General features: G+C 43.7%; 1 pseudogene; it reads right to left on the reverse strand.

Annotated features, from left to right (window-relative positions):
* Positions 1–6,470: 6,470 nt before the first annotated feature.
* Positions 6,471–17,363, reverse strand: part of LOC124646938 — a 46,191-nt pseudogene continuing 35,298 nt past the window's right edge.

Genomic DNA, 17,363 nt, shown 5'->3' on the forward strand with positions numbered 1-17,363 from the left:
AACTTGAGCATGCAGTCGGGACGGGATGGGCGTTTCTCCGCTCGGGCGTGGGTAGGGGAGGTGGTGTGCGGTTCCTTGGTGAAGTGGGGAGACGGGAGTGGTGTTATTTGGGGCTTGGACCACGGAGGGCTCAGGTCTCCTATCTAAGTCAGGGAGAGGAGCGGGGTCGCACCGTCCGTCCTAGTGATGTGGTCAGCACGGACAGGCGGGTTCGGGCGGCGAGCGTGGCCAGCAGAAAAGGGACAAGGCGAGGACCTGGGACTGCGCTAGGGAGGCCAATGGAGTGAGGCGGTATTGATGGCGAGAGGACAAGGCAAGGGAGGACCGGTTGGTGGAGAGGAAGCTCGCTGAACCTGCGCACGCCAAGTGTTCGACGAAGTGTCGGCATCCCTTGCGGGGTCGATATCAGCCAGCAGGAACAAGACAAAGACCATGGATCATTTGTACAAGTATTTGGGAAGAGAGGGGAGGCTAGTGGCGCGATGGTTCGGTCAGATAGGCTCGTCCAAGAAATAGGCATGCCAGCCGTGTCCATGGCAAGAGAGAGAGGAAGAGAGGCTAGGGTTAGCTAGGGAGAGGGTGCTGGCTGGAGTAGGGGTGCAGGAGAGGTGTTACTTTGCTGGCGTCGAGTGGAGTGGGCTGCAGCAAGATTTTCCAATATCTTGACATGTGCATGTGCATGTGTTCTCCCTCCCCCATCTCCTTTCTTCCAAGCACTAGCAAACAAGGAGGGGGAGGTGTAGTGCTACAGTGGGTCAATCAGAGGGAGGAGGGAAACGTGTATGGGCCTTGGGGTTTGACCAAAAACTAGAGAGATGAGAGAGAGGGAGGAGGAAGAGTACGGCACACACTCATGCCAAAGCATGGCATGGCCGGCTCCCACCGTGCCTCCAACAAAAAGATGGCAAGGAAATGGCATTTGAAGGAGTGCAGGTCGACCATGAGAGGGGGAGGAGTGCTGGAGTGGTCAAGGTGCACACATGGTGTTGATCAACAAGATTAGGAGAGAGATAGGGCACGGCTAGGTCAACAACAAGACATGGCCTAGATGGCATGCACCATTTTCAAAACAAAACAAGAGTTAAGTGGTGCTAAAGTTGGTTTGATGCAAAGGTGGTTTGGATGTTGATTTAAAAAGAATTTGAGACATAGAGATGGAAATGGAAATTAATGCCACAGTTGATCAGATGAAGAACTAAGAAGATCAAGAATAGGTAGATGAGGTGGTAATGTCAGAATAGATTAGAGAGGTACATTTGATGTGCAAAGATTGCCATTCAAAAATTGAATTCATTTTGATAGGTGTTGGAATCTCCTCAATGTCTATAGACAATTGGAAAGGAATTGGATTGAAATGGAGTTTGAAAATGTTGAGAGAGGCCAGGTAGAACATAGGACTTCAAGATGCTCTACACACTTTACAAATCAAGGAAGATTTTCTCATATTTAAAATAAGCAAGAAAAGGGTGAAAAGGTATAAGGATCATAAGCAAGACTTTATGTCAATAAAAATCAAGAGAATAGTTATATAGAAATTATTTTTGGGTGGAAATAAGGTGATATAAAATACCACCCACATTCCCTATTTTGTTTGAGAAAATAATTTGAAAAGTTTTGATGAAACTAAAAGTAGTTTTGTAGTGAGAAAATAGAGAAGGATCTTAAAATAGGGTTTTGGGTAAAAACAATTTTGGGAAAATATTTTCTCAAGGGTAGATGATTACTACAAAATGTAGCCCTTATTTCCACTCTTGGTTTTGTGAAGATTAAAATTGAATTTAATTAAGGAAAACAAGAGAGTAGAGTGGGAGAAGGGATCTAGACCTAAAACATTAGGTAGGATATAAGATCCAGTCGAAAATATGGGTTGCAAGGATAGCATGAGACATGCAAGACGTGGAAGTTGTAGAGGGAGTTGTATAAATGAGATTCATGCCTTGAGTTCACCTATAAGAGGTGTGAGGGCTTAGGAAACAACTGCCAAAGTTTGAATATTTTAACACTGCCAAAACAGTTTATTGACTTGGCCTCAAAACCACCAAGGAAATGAGGGTAGATGAGTGATCTGATCCAAAGAATTGGTAGGTTTGGGGAGTACACAAGACGGGATAGGATCAGGGCTAGGTGCATTGTCTCAGATGGCAAAGGATAGATATAGCTAGAGTCTCCAAAACTGAATGTGATAATAATTTTAGGACTTAGTCAAAAATGGAGTTGTTTTCTAGGGTACTTGACTAGGGAACAAAAAGGGAGATGGATTTGGGAGCAGATGATTTTCAAAACTTGAATGCAGTATGGGGTGAGCTAAAGTGCATCACCCGGAGGATCTCAAGGTAAGTGCTTTCATGGTTCCACAAATTGGGAAGGGTTTTTGTTGGTGAGTAGCAAAATGTTTTATCTCAAAAAGGGTTTTGCTAAAAGGTAGATCAAAAAGATTTTTAAACAAGCAGATCCAGGCAATTCATCTTAACCAAGAGATCAAGGCAATTCACCTAACAAGCAAATCAACACCAAACATCTTAACAAACTATTTAGAAAAAGTTTTTGTTCCTCCAGATTTTTGCATTCTGGACAACTAAACAAGGTTGCAAAAGTTGGGGTGTTACAGGCCTTCCACCCTTAAAATAATATCGTCCCAAGATTACTAAGTGTAGGACTAGAAGGTTTTATATGGTGACTTAAGTTAGACTTCACCTTCCGGAAGACGTGCCGTTATCGAAAAGGTCATAGCTTCAACTTCTGAGAGGCACGGTAGACTTCCGCCGAGGGAAAGCTTCGTGAAGAGGTTGACTTCTCTATGCCGGTGTTAGATATGTAGCTTCCTAACAATCTTCGAGGGATCCACATACTTGGAGAGTTAGAGCATCCAAACGGCGCCCTTTAGAAAGGTTGAAAGTTTTCAAAGTTAGCTTAAAAACTTAGTGGAAGACGAAGTCTTCCACCCTTAAGATTGTTCAACGGGGGCTCGGGAAAACTCAGAGCTTTAGCCATGGGGTTCCGTCGGCGCTTTCGAAGAAGTCATCGATCTCCCGTCTAGTTGAAGAATCTTCAGGGGCGAAGTGCAGTTCGCAGCTTCAAGATGCACACACACGGTGTTTACCTCTCAGTTAAGGAATGAGCGTAATCTTCATCTAATCTTGAGTCTCGAAGAGTCTTCAGGCGCTTCACTTGATGAGGGCTAGATAGATCATGAAGAGTAACTTTGCTTCGATACTATCGCTTTACCGACTCGTTGGATGGTGCGCCAAGGTGGTGTTTTAAGAAGATAACTTCAAGGTTAGCGCGATAATGCTCTAGGGTTCGACAAAAATTGTATGGTTTCTTCTTCTCGCAGGGTTGCAGTCACTCTTGAAGGCACTGGCTTCTGCTTCCTTGGCGTCGCAGGGTGTCTTGGGTTGAATGGCGCACTGAAGTTGGGGAATTCCAGGAAAACAGGGTTAGGTCTAGTGGTTATCCAAGTTAGAGTTAGGGTTTCCTATTAAATTTGTAAACTAACTGTTAGAATTTCTACCCGAATTTTGAGCGGATGCGAGGAAAACAACTTAGGGAGGGTTTCCTAGACAGGGTTACCTCACAAAAAGTGTTTTTCAGGCCGAAAGGCCAAAACAAACATACACACAACAAGCAATCACAAGCACTCAAACAACAACCTTAGAAAATGACAAACAATCATGAGAACCACACGAGGTACTTAAGTACCCAGGGATGCCTGATACGCGGGGGTAGCTCAATCAAAACAATTGAGTTTGTCCTATCCATCCTATAGGCTTGGGTTGGTCAGTGATGTAGACGTCTTCATCTTGCTGATATCGACATCAACATGGATCCTCGGAGCAGTTGGTGTTGATTTGGAAGAGGATGAGAGATGGTAGAATCAGAAGTTTTCAAAGTCTTTCGAAATCAAAGAGTGAGGTAAGAACGAGAAGTTTTTGAAAGGATAAGAAAAATTGAAGCTAGGCTTCCAACTACTTAGAAAAAATTATTTCATAACTAGTGTTACCCAAAAATACTATTTTTCTAAATGACGTCCATGCTAATTAAGGTCTTCTACAGCCAGGATGGCTCTGATACCAGCTCTGTGGGGCCCTGGACTAGCTGTCCGAAACACCCGTTATGCATACACATTCATGATCCCATGATCAGTGTGTCGTGAAGACATAACCGAACTGGTATCAAATACATCATCCATTACAGTACCGAATAAAAAGATTACAATGGGTCACATGACCAATACTTACATAAGAGCCGCAATGGCAGGAGGTCAACAATCACATAGCGGAAATACTTCAGACGAAAGCGTTCGCATGGCCCGAGTCATGCCATAACCCTACAGGCAACTAACTGGGGAGACGTTCCTAGCTCGCATAGACGTCGTCGACTCCTTCTTCATCTGTCGAACTCCATCAAGTCTGGCCAAGTAAATAGCCAGGGACAAAGCCATGAGTACATTTTGAATTGTACTCGCAAACCACCTTAGAGAGAAGTAAAGGATATGCATATGCGGCAGTAGCAAGGAAACAAGCACTATTCTAGGGTTACAAGGAGTGAGAGATAGTTTCTCTCGAGAGTATGACATCTCTATATCTTTGTTGAAAAACCTTTTTGAAAACAAGTTTCTTTGAAGATTAATAGGTAGGGGTGACCCAACTTAATTCCCGGCCATCAGAATGACCAAAACACTTTCCACTTTCCTTCGTACCTCCCAGTTACAGCTCCACCAGTCCCACTGCTATTCTTCCGTACCTCCTAGGTACTCTTCCAAAACCCTTTGGAAAAACTCATTTATAAAAACAAAACTTCCTTTCCCATGTCCATAACCGCGGACACGGCTATTCGAATAGATTTACACTCTGCAGAGGTTGTACACTTTCCCCACAAGATTCGATAAATCCGCCAGGATCATCTCTGGTTCACCAAGCGTCAAAACGCAAGGCTCGGATAACCGATCGTAGTTTTTCGCTTGCTCGCCTTAGCCTAAGACATGCCGCCTAGAGTTGTACCTCCCAACACCAGAGTCCGAGGGGTCATTTACCTAGGAGTTGCAAAGTCCCCGACCAGCTCGACCATCCGGAATGCCGCGACCAACTGCGGGGCATATTTCATGAGAGCTCATAGGTTGTACCCCTGCCATCGGTACGCAATGGAAAGGCGTCCCCAGTTCGTCGGGAAGGCCACGGTCGATAGGTGTCCATGCTCGGACTACCCCCTACACTTGCAGGACCCAGACTAAGGCGAGACAAACTACTACGCTACGCCCCGTCCCACTTAAGGGTAATGTGGTTGTACTGGCTAAGTCCGGTGATGTACTCAGTCAACAAAGTTTTTCGAAAACATTTTCTTCCCTTCACTTGCCTCCAGCAAATCCTCTTTCTCAAATACATTTCACAAAACTCACACTTGGGCAGGGTTGTCCCATTCCAAGGTTTTTCAAAAACTCATTTTCAAAACCGACTTTGTTCTTTCTCCCGGGTTCCCAACCTATAGTCTTCCCTTTTCTTGAAACAAGCGACAACGAATTGATAAGGTGTTAAGCACCATTACCACTAGCAGGGATTTGTCTAATAATGGGTATCAACGAGGGCAGCACCCGTAAGGGTGGAATATTAAAACTCCGAGTGGCATAACCACTCAGATAAATAATAAAAGACATGCAATTTATAAAATATGTAATAATGCAAGAGTAAGATAATTAGGACAAGATATGCATCAAGAGGTGGCTTGCCTTGGTTGGCTATTTGTCCCAGGACTTCTTCTTCACGAACCATCTGCTCTGCCTTCCTCTTCGAAGTCCACACCAAGTTCCTCTCCTTCTCCGATAGTGTTCGCATTCTACCGTCGCAAAATAAAAGGTGAACAATCAACACATAGACAGAGCACCATTCACACATACAAGACTAGTAGCAAACCACTCAGTCAGAGACACTAATCACATCAAACAAAAAGCACCTAAGGCAAAATGGTCATTTTATTTATAAGGGGGCTGATTTTACCGCTACTCGAAAAGGCTTCAACCTAACATAGTGTGATATCTACAGTAAATTTATGTATTCATTAAAATGTCGCGATCTGTAAGATTGAGTGAAGTAATACCATGCTTTCTCAAACTCTCAAATCGTATGCGATATTAATTCCAAAAATTGAGAAGGTACATAAAGTTTCAGTTTACCTCTTCAATATAGTTTTTCGTTGATAGTGTACCTATATGTTCCCGCAGCAACACACGGGTGATCATCTATTTACATATATATCTCACACCAACATCAACAGTACATGGCTTATTACAACTCAAGTGACACACAGACACACATACGTCACCAAACATATAGAATATCTCACACTCCAATAATATATATATATATCACAAGAATAATAAACATGAAGGTCGGGCCTGGTAGAGTATCTCCACTTGTGTCGGATGGACACAAGGGCAATTGACATATATAAAATGGGTGTATCTTTTTGTGGAACACTGCTAACAAATCCGGAGCTTAGGAACTCGTGCTGAATGGTATACACCGGGAGGAATTAACATACCAATTGATGGTTGAATAGATGTGTGGATAATCCTAGGTGATTCATCTGAGGTAGCTGGTCACCTTGGTGTGTTCGTTGAAGGAGGCGAACTTCGGTGGAAGCTTGGGCTCGTAGCTATCGTAGTGTGAGGTCGAGAGCCACTCGAGCTTTCTCCACCAGCTCCTCTCACCATTCACCGTCACCATCTCTTGCTGATCTTGTAGGCACGGGAGGCTTCGGAGGCTCCAACATCCCCGGACGTGAAATTCCTTCAACATGGGTGCAGTTATGGTGGCTTTGTTGTTGTTGCTGAATTGTTGGAGCAGTGGCAGATCTTGTAGATGTATCCTTTGGAGGTTCGGAAGCTGATACGTATCATCTAGCAGATCAATACTGCTGATGAAAATTTTCTTCAGGTTGTAGCAGAATAGGATGTCAAGTGTCTTGAGACATGGTAGTGTTACAGCATCTGGCATCATGGCCTCCAATCTTGGGCAGTACTCCAAGTGCAGTTTCTCTAATGAACTGAAGGCAATACTACTGAATTCTGAGCAGAACAAAACTAGAGTTCTCAGGTTACGGGCATGCACATTTCGTAGTTTTTTCAAGCCTGGAGAATACTTGAAAACTTGCTCCATTTTATGGCACCAAAGTAGCTCGCATTCTTCTAGATCATGGAAATCGCTCCAATCAGAAAAAAATTCCATAGCAGTATCACATGTCACTGATACTGATTTAGTGACAGATAGAAGATTGTATAAACCAGAAGGTGGTTCTTTCATCCCTGTGATCTCCACATGGCGGTCAGTTCGGTGGACTGGATTTGGTGACACAATTTCAATTTCCTGTGCATAGCAACTGTTATATGCATCCATACATGTTAATTGCTTCTGCACCAACTCTTGCAACTGGTTATCAACCATTTCTTCATGTTGTAATCTCATGTTATTTGTAGTGCATGGAGTGACTCAAACATAGAAAGAATGGAAAAATCGTCCATCCCTTACTAGATCCACGCAAGATTCTCCGAAGCTACAGAAGAACATGGTGTTGGAAACACACACTTGAGAAACTTGATCAAAGTGATTACCATTTCCTTCGTTGCAATGATCCAAGTAAAACACCTCTGGAAGTCTCTCTAGCATATGCCAAGGAAATCGCCACAGAGACCGAACACCCACTAGGAGCAATCGTCTGAGTTGCGGACCATTAGGGATATCTGCAGGGAGCTCGTCAATAGATGTACCTGACAAATCAACCTCCTCCAAAGCACCAAGATTCTTGAGCTCGATGGACCTAAGTTTTGTACATCCACGCAAGGACAAGTGCTGAATAAGAGGTGCGCCAATCAACGAGAAGGATTTCAGGTTATGATGCCCTTCCAATCTGATAGTATGGACCCTAGAGATTGGCCTTGAGAGTGAAATCAAGTTATTGTTGTCAATGAGTTTAAGCGACTGAAGCTTCTGCATTTCTTCAAATATCTTATGGGGGAAGTATCTTATTTGAATCTTTGTGATCTCAAGGGTACTTAGGCTGGATAGTGCAACCATGGAAGGAGGTAGCTCCACAAGGTTGGAGCAGTTTACAAGAATAAGCTCTTCAAGATTTGACATGATCTGGAAGAAGTTGGGAGGGAACGCCGCTATCTGTGAATGTGACATGTCGAGATATATCAAATTGCTCTTTCGATTGGCTACATCTTGCGTCAGATGAGAAAAAGGAACTCCATTCATATCAAGGATTTCAAGCTGGCATAGACTGGACAATGGTGAACTCGTACTTTTGGTTGAATATGTGTCACTAGTTGTGGAAGAAACAAAGAGAGTTTTGAGATCATGGCAGCCTCGAAGTGAGAGCAACCGAAGGTTCTGGAGACAGCCAATGGAACAAGGGAGTGATTTTAGTGGAGTGTAGGAGAGATCAAGGACACGAAGAAAGCAGAGTTTGGGCAAGAATTGATTTAGTTTGGAAAGTATGGGTGATTGTTGCGAGCAGCCTCTTCGAATAAATGCAGTGGTACCCCTGGCTTCTTCCTCCTGGCTCAACAACCATTCTCGGCTTACATGCAGTGGTACCCATTTCTTCTTGTTATCATATAGTTCATCTACTGTGATGCTGTCCACAATGAGGGCATGGTAAACAAGAAATTGTGCAGCAGTACATGTGGCTTCATTAGCTTCATTAGCAGGTGAAAATGGTAGCTGCAATAGAGAGTACTCCTTAAATGCTTCAAGGATGATCCTCCCAACTCGATGCATATAGGAACACTTGCTGCTGCTGATGAAGCCAGTTTTTTCTTTTGCCTTGATAGCCTGACGAGACAGGATGCCTTCGACGGCCCACTGGTGGATGAGCTCATCCGAGGTAATATCCACAGCTTGTGAATGTTTGGCAAGGATAGCCATGGTGTAGTGGAAGCAATCAAGGGCTACGTGATGCCAATTCTCTTTGCTTTCTTGATTCATCAATTTTAGTATGTAGTCGGCTGATTGGTGCAGCGCAGCTAGGATAAGAATAACAACCTTGCTATCACTGTCAATGGATATAACTTCATCATCTTCTGACTTGCTCTTGTTGTAGGTATCATGACAACTGGTTGAGATGACCCATCTAGAATCTTTCCACATGGGAGGATGTGGTGACCTTGCATACCACTGCATGTTGTAGTATGCCAGTCGTTGATATAACATTCACGAAGTACCAATCCGCAAATATTACATCCCTCAGAGTAGTACAACAGAACATAGCTGGTCCATAACTCATTCATTTATTATTACAAACCATATGTACATATCATCACAGAGTTCCTCCTGGGTCCAGAGAGGAATACTCCTGGGTTCGAGGTGAACCCAGCTTAACTTACAATATAGAAGTCTTAGCAGGTTATACATTTATTCTCCTCGAGCAGCTAAGTACTAAGTGTTCATACTGCTCGGTTATTACTACTACTCCACGATCCTAGGCTTGTTCTCCTTCGGAACCGTTCCTGGTTCCGTAGACTATAAGATAGTCTACGCCTTCTACACCTCCGGAGAGGTCTGGCTCTACATAGCAGATTTCTTCTGCTCCTTCCTGGTTGTCGATGTCCTCCTCAAGACTATCCTGGTTTTGATAATCATTTCTTCAAGAGGTTGCTTTTATTTAGAAGAACTATGTCCGTCAGCCTTCACCGGTTTACTAGAACTTCATGGAGTTCCTTTCCGGCAGCGTTCGCAGTTCCAAACCCGGAACAGGGAGTGACAGGTCACGATTCATTACACTCTGCAGAGGTGTGTTGCTTTACCCATAAGAGATCTTAACCATGGTGCCAATCGGGCAGCTTTCCCGTCCACACTTCCTTTGGTGTGAGGCCCGGTATAAGGTCTTAGCCAATCATATTCCTCCGCTACCTCGCACACCCACCCTTTGTTGCAATCCCCGACCCTGGGTCCACGCCGGTGTACTTATACCAATTAAGGATGGCCCCCGACCACGACGACAGTTTCGGGCTAACTACCATAAACTCCTTCGCTGGTAGATGCAACCCATCATAGACCGCATTACCGTGGGGAATTAGAATGGGATCCCCACCCCACCGCTTGTCCCTCGGGATCAAGTGTCTACGGTAAGCGCATCCGTTGATGTACGAGAGGTGGAAATACAATTGACTACTCCGTCCCAATCCAGATCTTATGGTTAACACGAGTTTTACAGCACAAGAATCACTGGACGACATTTGTTGTTTTAATCCTAGATGGATATAAACCCATTGCAATGGAACCTCCACCATGTCAACACATTCCATGGTTCCATTGCCAACCACATAGTCATATTCATAGTTATGAAAATAGTGGTTTTGCTTTTTATGCAAGAGTGATAACATAGTATTTTGCAGGTAATTTGATAAAAATACTCAAATGACATGAGCAAGCGATGAACTTGCCTGAAGACTGCAAACTGTTGCAGTTTGATGGTGTGGACTGGCCCTTGTCCTCTGTTGCTGCAAAATAGCATCATTGTCCGATAAGGGCAGTGGTTAAAAAAGCAATTATGCATGATTCAGTTTTTAGGGTTTTGTTTCCCCCTTCCCGATGCTTTATTATTTCATGCAAGAGGTAATTACTAAGAACAATTTAGGGATACTCCGTTTAGGGTAAAATACTACCTTGAAATGTTGTCAAGGTGTTTTTAGAGTCCAAAGGTATTTATGGACTTATTTTTTATCATTAAAAATATAAGATTTGATTTTTAATGATTAATTCCTTGTATTTAAATATGACTCATTTTGAATTGTCTCAATAATTCCTATTCATATTTTTTTATGATAGAGAATTTTATTCTGAGTGATTTTCATATTTTTATTTATTTTTTTAGAGTTCTTAACCATTTTCTATTCTTTTTCAAAGTTTGTGGTTTTAACAAAATTGTGAAAAGACAGATTTGCCCTTGGGCCCACCTGTCAGTGGAGCCCAACGGGTTAGGTCGAACCGACCCGCTCGGTCCGGCTCGGTCGGCCTCACTCGTCCCCTTCCTCTCTCGCTGGCAGAAACCCTAATCCCCTCGCGCTCTGGCGACCCGCGTCGCCTCCGCCGTCGCCGGCCGATTCCTGCGGACTCCGGCGGTCTTGGCCCTCGCCATGGGGCGCAATCGAACCACCCCACGACGCCGGTCACGCTCCTCCGCGTAGATCTGGAGCTGGCGTGGCTCCCGCTCGTCCCGACCCCCTCTCTGTGTCTAGGGTTACGGGATCCGCAGCGACCTCGCTGCTCGCTGGCGTTCCTGGCGCTATGGCGCCGCCGTGAGCCCCGCCGTAGTGGTGCTGGGTGCTGCGGCGCTGGTTGAGGCGTGGTTTGGCCTGGCCTGGCGCTGTCGTGCGACCGGCGTGTGCCGCCGTGGCCGCCATGGCCGCGACTACTGTCTGCTCGCCCTAGTATGTGCTCCACTCTCTCTCTCTCTCTTGTCTGCTCTTCCTCCTCCTCCTCCACTGGATGCATTGGCGTCCAGGTTGTTGTGCTGCTGCTGCTCCTGCGCTTAGGTGCTCTGTGCTGTGCTACCTCTATTGCTGCCATGTTGTGCTAGCTGCTGCTGCTCTATGTGCCATGACCTAGCTCTAGTGCTGTGCTTGTACTGGTGCTCTCCTCTCTCTGACTCATGCTTGTGTGTTTGCCATTATTGCTGTTGTGGTTCATGTATACATGCCCATGAGCATCCTATGATGCTCATGGCCTGCCAAGTTGTTCCTGCTATTGCTACTTCTGCTAGGCTATCATGTGTGTTCATCTTCTTGGCCCCTGGCTTGATTACTGTGGTAATCCTTGCAATCTGCAAGAACCAGTGCCCCTGGTATGTTGCTTATTGAGTTGTAAATCATGGAAATGCTCTATTGAGCATAGCTGTTGGCTAAACAGCTCCATCCCTTGATGGTGTGCTTCTGGATACAATTATATATGATTTATTTGATTATCTGTGATGCAATTAGTCATGAGCTGTGGCTATTTAGTATATATGGTGCATGGTTTAGAGCTAGACTTGGTTCTAGCATGCTCTTGCATGCCCTGCCAAGCCCTGATGATCAAATGATCATCAGATGCTTGGAGATGGTTGCTGTCTTATGACTTGTGACTCACTGATGCTCCTCCTTGTGTCTGTGTGTGACATACTGGCCTGTGCTGGTGCATACTTTTATTTGCTTAAGCATCTGATGATGCTTGCAGTGATCTTCTGGATCATTTGCAAGTGTCTGTGCACTGTTTATTTATATGTCTCATTTATCTGTGTAGCCTTGTTTAATTAGCTGGATAAATGAGGTGAACTGCTTGTCAGTGATGATCCTATTGCTTGATATATTGAAGCTAGAGGGATGCCAACCATTGGTTGGGAACCCCAGCTCACTCTGAACCCTCTGGGTAATGATCTGTGTGCATGGCTTGGAAGGTTTTGTGGTTGAGGTGACCTCAACAGCAATTCCTTGTTGTTTTGGTAGCTCCCACCTCAGGTGGCTTGCTGTTTATGGATAATTGCTTACTGGTTGATCATATTTGATTGCCAGAAGCCTTTGATGTTAACAAATGCTTGCAGAAAACTTATATTTCTGCCATTCTGATGGTGTAGCTAAACTGTTATGTGCTTGGTGACTTTGGGTGGCTAAATAGGATTAAATCCTTGCTGGATTTCTCTGGTTGTGTCACTGTGTTGACACAACCAGTGTTCCCTTGGTTGTTTTCCTGCTAGCCTGTCTTTTGTTTGCTGGCACCAGATGGTTTTGCAACCAAGTGATGATACAACCAGGGTTTCCTACCCTTTCTGTGTGTCTGTGTGATCATGGTTGTGCAAATAGTGAACAAAACCATCTGGTTTGTTCATGATCATGGTATACCTCACTCCAGCTCCTAGAAATTGGTGTTGGTGTAGAGGTTTTGCTTCTGGATGGTTTCTGTGCTTGCCCTGCTCCTCCTTGCTAGCTGGTGCTTGATCTACTCCATGGTGGCTTGAGCACAATGATCAGTTCTGGTGAAACTGAACTGTTTCTGAAGGTTTTGTGGTGGTTCTGTGTTCTTCCTGTTCTTGTGTTCTTACCCTTTGGAGCTGCTGTCGATGAACAGCTAGGGTTTGGGCGGTGAAAAGGTTTTATACCCCATTTACCATGCTTCCTTGGTCGACAGCTCCACCAGGTCACTTTGGTGACTCTCCCCTGGTCTGTGTGTGCTGTTGAGCCGGCACACCCTGTGAGCTACCTGTGTGCTTCACAGGTTGGGACTTGGTCCTTGGCTTGGTTCCCCCGGCAGTGTTGAGATTATCCTCTCTATTCCTTTTTTTTACACTAACCTGCCAAGTGATATTGCCACTTGGCATTATGTTTGTTCCTTTTTGATGTTTTGCTTGCAGGGATCATATGGATGCTCAAGAAACTCTTCATCAAGTGTTGATCAAGAATTCTTGAAGAATTTAGTTAGTAGTTTAGCCATTTGCATATCTTTGTAATTTTCATTTTCATTTTCATTTATTTAATTTCTGTAATGTGTTGTAATATTTATAATTTAATTTGGATAATGTAAATTGACAATGTATCTTGTGTGTTAATCAATAAAGCTCAAGGTTTTCTCTAATGAGCTTTACTTATATATTATATTGTTTTATATTCTTATTTATTCAATTGTTTATTGAATTATCATATTTGAATTATAATAATTAAGGTTTGAATTTGAAATTCAAACATAACATGTTGGAATTCAATCATGCAACTTAAGTTGAGAAGGAATTTGTTCCCCTCTCTTGTCGAAAACCCTAATTGAGTTTAGTTAGGTCCAAGTTTATCGCACTCTCGAAACCCTAATCCTATATGGTGTCGAGAGAGAAACTTGTCCCCCTTTAATGCAGTTTTTCTATAAAAGCGCGAAATTTCCCCAGATTTTACGATGCAATGCACATCCCTTCCTAAATTCTACCCCTCAATCGTCTCTAAACCTGGGATATTACAGCCTTTCCCCCTTAAAGAAAACTTCGTCCCGAAGTTGTGGTTGTAATACCTGAACAGTTCTGGATATGACTTCCTCAAATCTTCCTCCTTTTCCCAGGTGGCTTCTCTCTCGGGATGATGCTTCCATTGGATCTTGCAATACTTAATAGCTTTGTTCCTGAGTTGTTTCCAGTTCTCCTCGAGAATCTTGGCTGGCTTCTCAATGTAAGTCAGATCTGGCTGAAGATCTAGCTCGTCATGAGATACTGGCTCATCTGGTGTCTTTAGACATCTCCGGAGTTGTGACACATGGAATACATTGTGTATCTGGGCTAACCTTCCCGGTAGATCCAATTCAAAAGCTAACCCTCGGTTCTGACTCAATATCTTGAAAGGTCCGATGTATCTAGGGCTAAGCTTCCCCTTCACTCCAAATCTCTGGAGACCTTTCAACGGACTTACTTTAAGATAAACCATGTCTCCTACTTTTGGTTCCCATGTCCTTCTCTTTTGGTCTGCGTAACTCTTCTGTCGGCTTTGGGCTATCTTGAGTCTGTCCCTTATCACATCAATTATCTGTTGCTTCTCCTTCACATAATCTGGATCAAACTCCTTGCTTGAACCTGCCTCGTACCAACAGATAGGTGACCTACACTTCCTTCCATATAGAGCTTCAAACGGTGCCATCTTGATGCTGCTTTGGTAGCTGTTGTTGTATGAAAACTCTGCTAAAGGTAAGTGTTCCTCCCACGATCCTCCGAAATCTAGGGCACAAGCCCTAAGCATATCCTCGAGTATCTGGTTTGTCCTTTCAGTTTGTCCTCCCGTCTGAGGATGATATGCAGTGCTAAAGTCCAATTTAGATCCTAAAGCTTCATGAAGTTGCTTCCAAAAGGCTGAGGTGAACACAGATCCTCGATCTGACACTATTTTCTTGGGAACTCCATGTTTACTTACTATCTCTTTGATGTAAAGATCTATGAGTTTTTCTCCTTTGTCCTGTTGGTTTACGGCTAAGAAATGTGCACTCTTCGTCAACCGGTCCACGATTACCCATATCATGTCCTTGTTTTTATTGGTCATGGGTAGTCCGGTGATGAAATCCATTCCTATCTCTTCCCACTTCCATTCTGGGATTGGTAAAGGTTGTAATGGTCCTGCTGGACTTTGGTGCTCTGCCTTCACCCTTTGACAAGTATGGCACTCGGCCACATATTGTGCAATTTCTCTCTTCATGTTATTCCACCAGAATAACTCTTTTAGGTCCATGTACATCTTGGTACTTCCTGGATGAATTGAATACGGTGTTTGATGAGCTTCTCTAAGTATAACTTCCTTGACCTCGGCGTTATCTGGAACGCAAATCCTTTTCTGGAACCATAATGATCCAGACTCTCCTCGATGGAACTCTGATGGTCTTCCTTCATCGATCCTTCTCATTTCCTCCATGATGAATGGATCATCAAGTTGACCCATGATAAACTCATTTCTTAAGTTCACACTTAATTCATCTGCAACTTGTAGTGCTGATAGTCCTTCATGTGCTTCCTTCTCCCAAAGTTGTATCTGTGCTTGGCTTATTTCCTTCTTCAACTCCGGTGCTATTTCTTGTTCTACTCCTCCAGTACTCTTTCTACTTAAGGCATCCGCTACCACGTTAGCCTTTCCTGGAGTGTAATTGATGGTCAGATCATAATCCTTGATTAACTCGAGCCATCTTTTCTGTCTCATGTTCAGTTCCTTCTGAGTGAAGAAGTACTTGAGACTCTTGTGGTCTGTATAAAGCTCACACTTGGCTCCATAGAGAAAATGTCTCCAAGTTTTTAGTGCAAATACGACTGCTGCTAGCTCTAGGTCATGTGTTGGATAGTTCACTTCATGAGGTCTGAGTTGCCTTGATCCATAAGATATTACTTTCCGATCCTGCATGAGTACGCAACCTAATCCATGCTTGGATGCGTCACAATACACTGTGTAATCCTTGCCAACTTCTGGAACCGCTAACACCGGTGCTGTGGTGAGCTTCTCCTTTAGAGTCTGAAAACTTTGCTCACACTCATCAGACCACATGAACGGTGTGTTCTTCCTTAACAACTTAGTCATTGGTCCTGCTATCTTGGAGAATCCTTCGATGAATCTTCTGTAGTACCCTGCCATTCCTAAGAATCCTCGAATTTCCTTGACATTCTTAGGTGCTTCCCATTCTAAAACAGCTGCTACCTTACTTGGGTTTACTGCTATTCCATCCTTGCTGATGACATGTCCAAGAAATTCTACTTGGTCTAGCCAAAACTCACACTTGCTGAATTTGGCATAGAGCTGATGCTCTCTTAGGGTTTGCAACACCATCCTAAGATGCTCTGCATGTTCAGCTTTATCCTTGGAATATATCAAGATATCATCGATGAACACGATGACAAACTTGTCAAGATATGGCATGAATATCTTATTCATGAGATTCATGAATATTGCGGGGGCATTGGTTAACCCGAAAGGTACGACTAGGTACTCATGATGTCCATACCTTGAAACAAAGGCAGTTTTAGGAACATCTTCATTTTTGATCTTTATTTGATGGTATCCTGATCTCAGATCAATCTTGGAAAAGACTCCTGCTCCTCTAACTTGATCGAATAGATCATGTATTCTGGGAAGTGGATACTTGTTCTTGATAGTAACATTGTTCAAGTTCCTATAGTCTCCGCACATCCTTCGGCCTCCATCTCTTTTATCCACAAATATAACTGGTGATCCCCATGGTGAAATACTCTCTTGAATGAATCCTTTCTGTTCTAGGTCATCCAATTGTTCCTTGAGTTCCTTCAACTCCTTAGGCCCCATCTTGTATGGTGCCTTAGCAATCGGAGCTGTTCCCGGGATTAGGTAGATAGTGAACTCTATCTCCCTATCTGGTGGCATTCTAGGTAATTCCTTTGGAAAAACATCCCGAAACTCATTAACTACGGGTATGTCCTCAAGTTTCACTTCCTTCATGCTATTCAATTGTAACTCAACCTCAATCTGGGTATGCTTATCTCCTTGATAAATCATCCTGCCTCCATCTGGGCTTTTCAAAGACACTGTCTTGTTCGCACAATCTATCAAGGCTCCATTTGCCTCTAACCAGTTCATACCAAGAATGACATCCATGTCCTTCATAGGTAGAACAAATAGGTCTGCGTCAAACGCACATTTATTGATCATAATGACTTGTCCCTGTTTAATGTGGGTTACTACTATCGTTCCCCCCGCAGATAGTATGGTGATAGGTGTATCTAGCTTAGTGCAACTAATCCCATGTTTAATGATGAATTGCTGAGAAATGAATGATGTAGTTGCACGAGTATCAAAAAGTACTTTGCCAGGGTGAGTGACAAGGGATTAACTTATCAATGCCTACGGATTGTAGACT

Source organism: Lolium rigidum, chromosome 4, assembly GCF_022539505.1.
Source record: "Lolium rigidum isolate FL_2022 chromosome 4, APGP_CSIRO_Lrig_0.1, whole genome shotgun sequence".
NCBI classification, from domain to species: Eukaryota; Viridiplantae; Streptophyta; class Magnoliopsida; order Poales; family Poaceae; genus Lolium; species Lolium rigidum.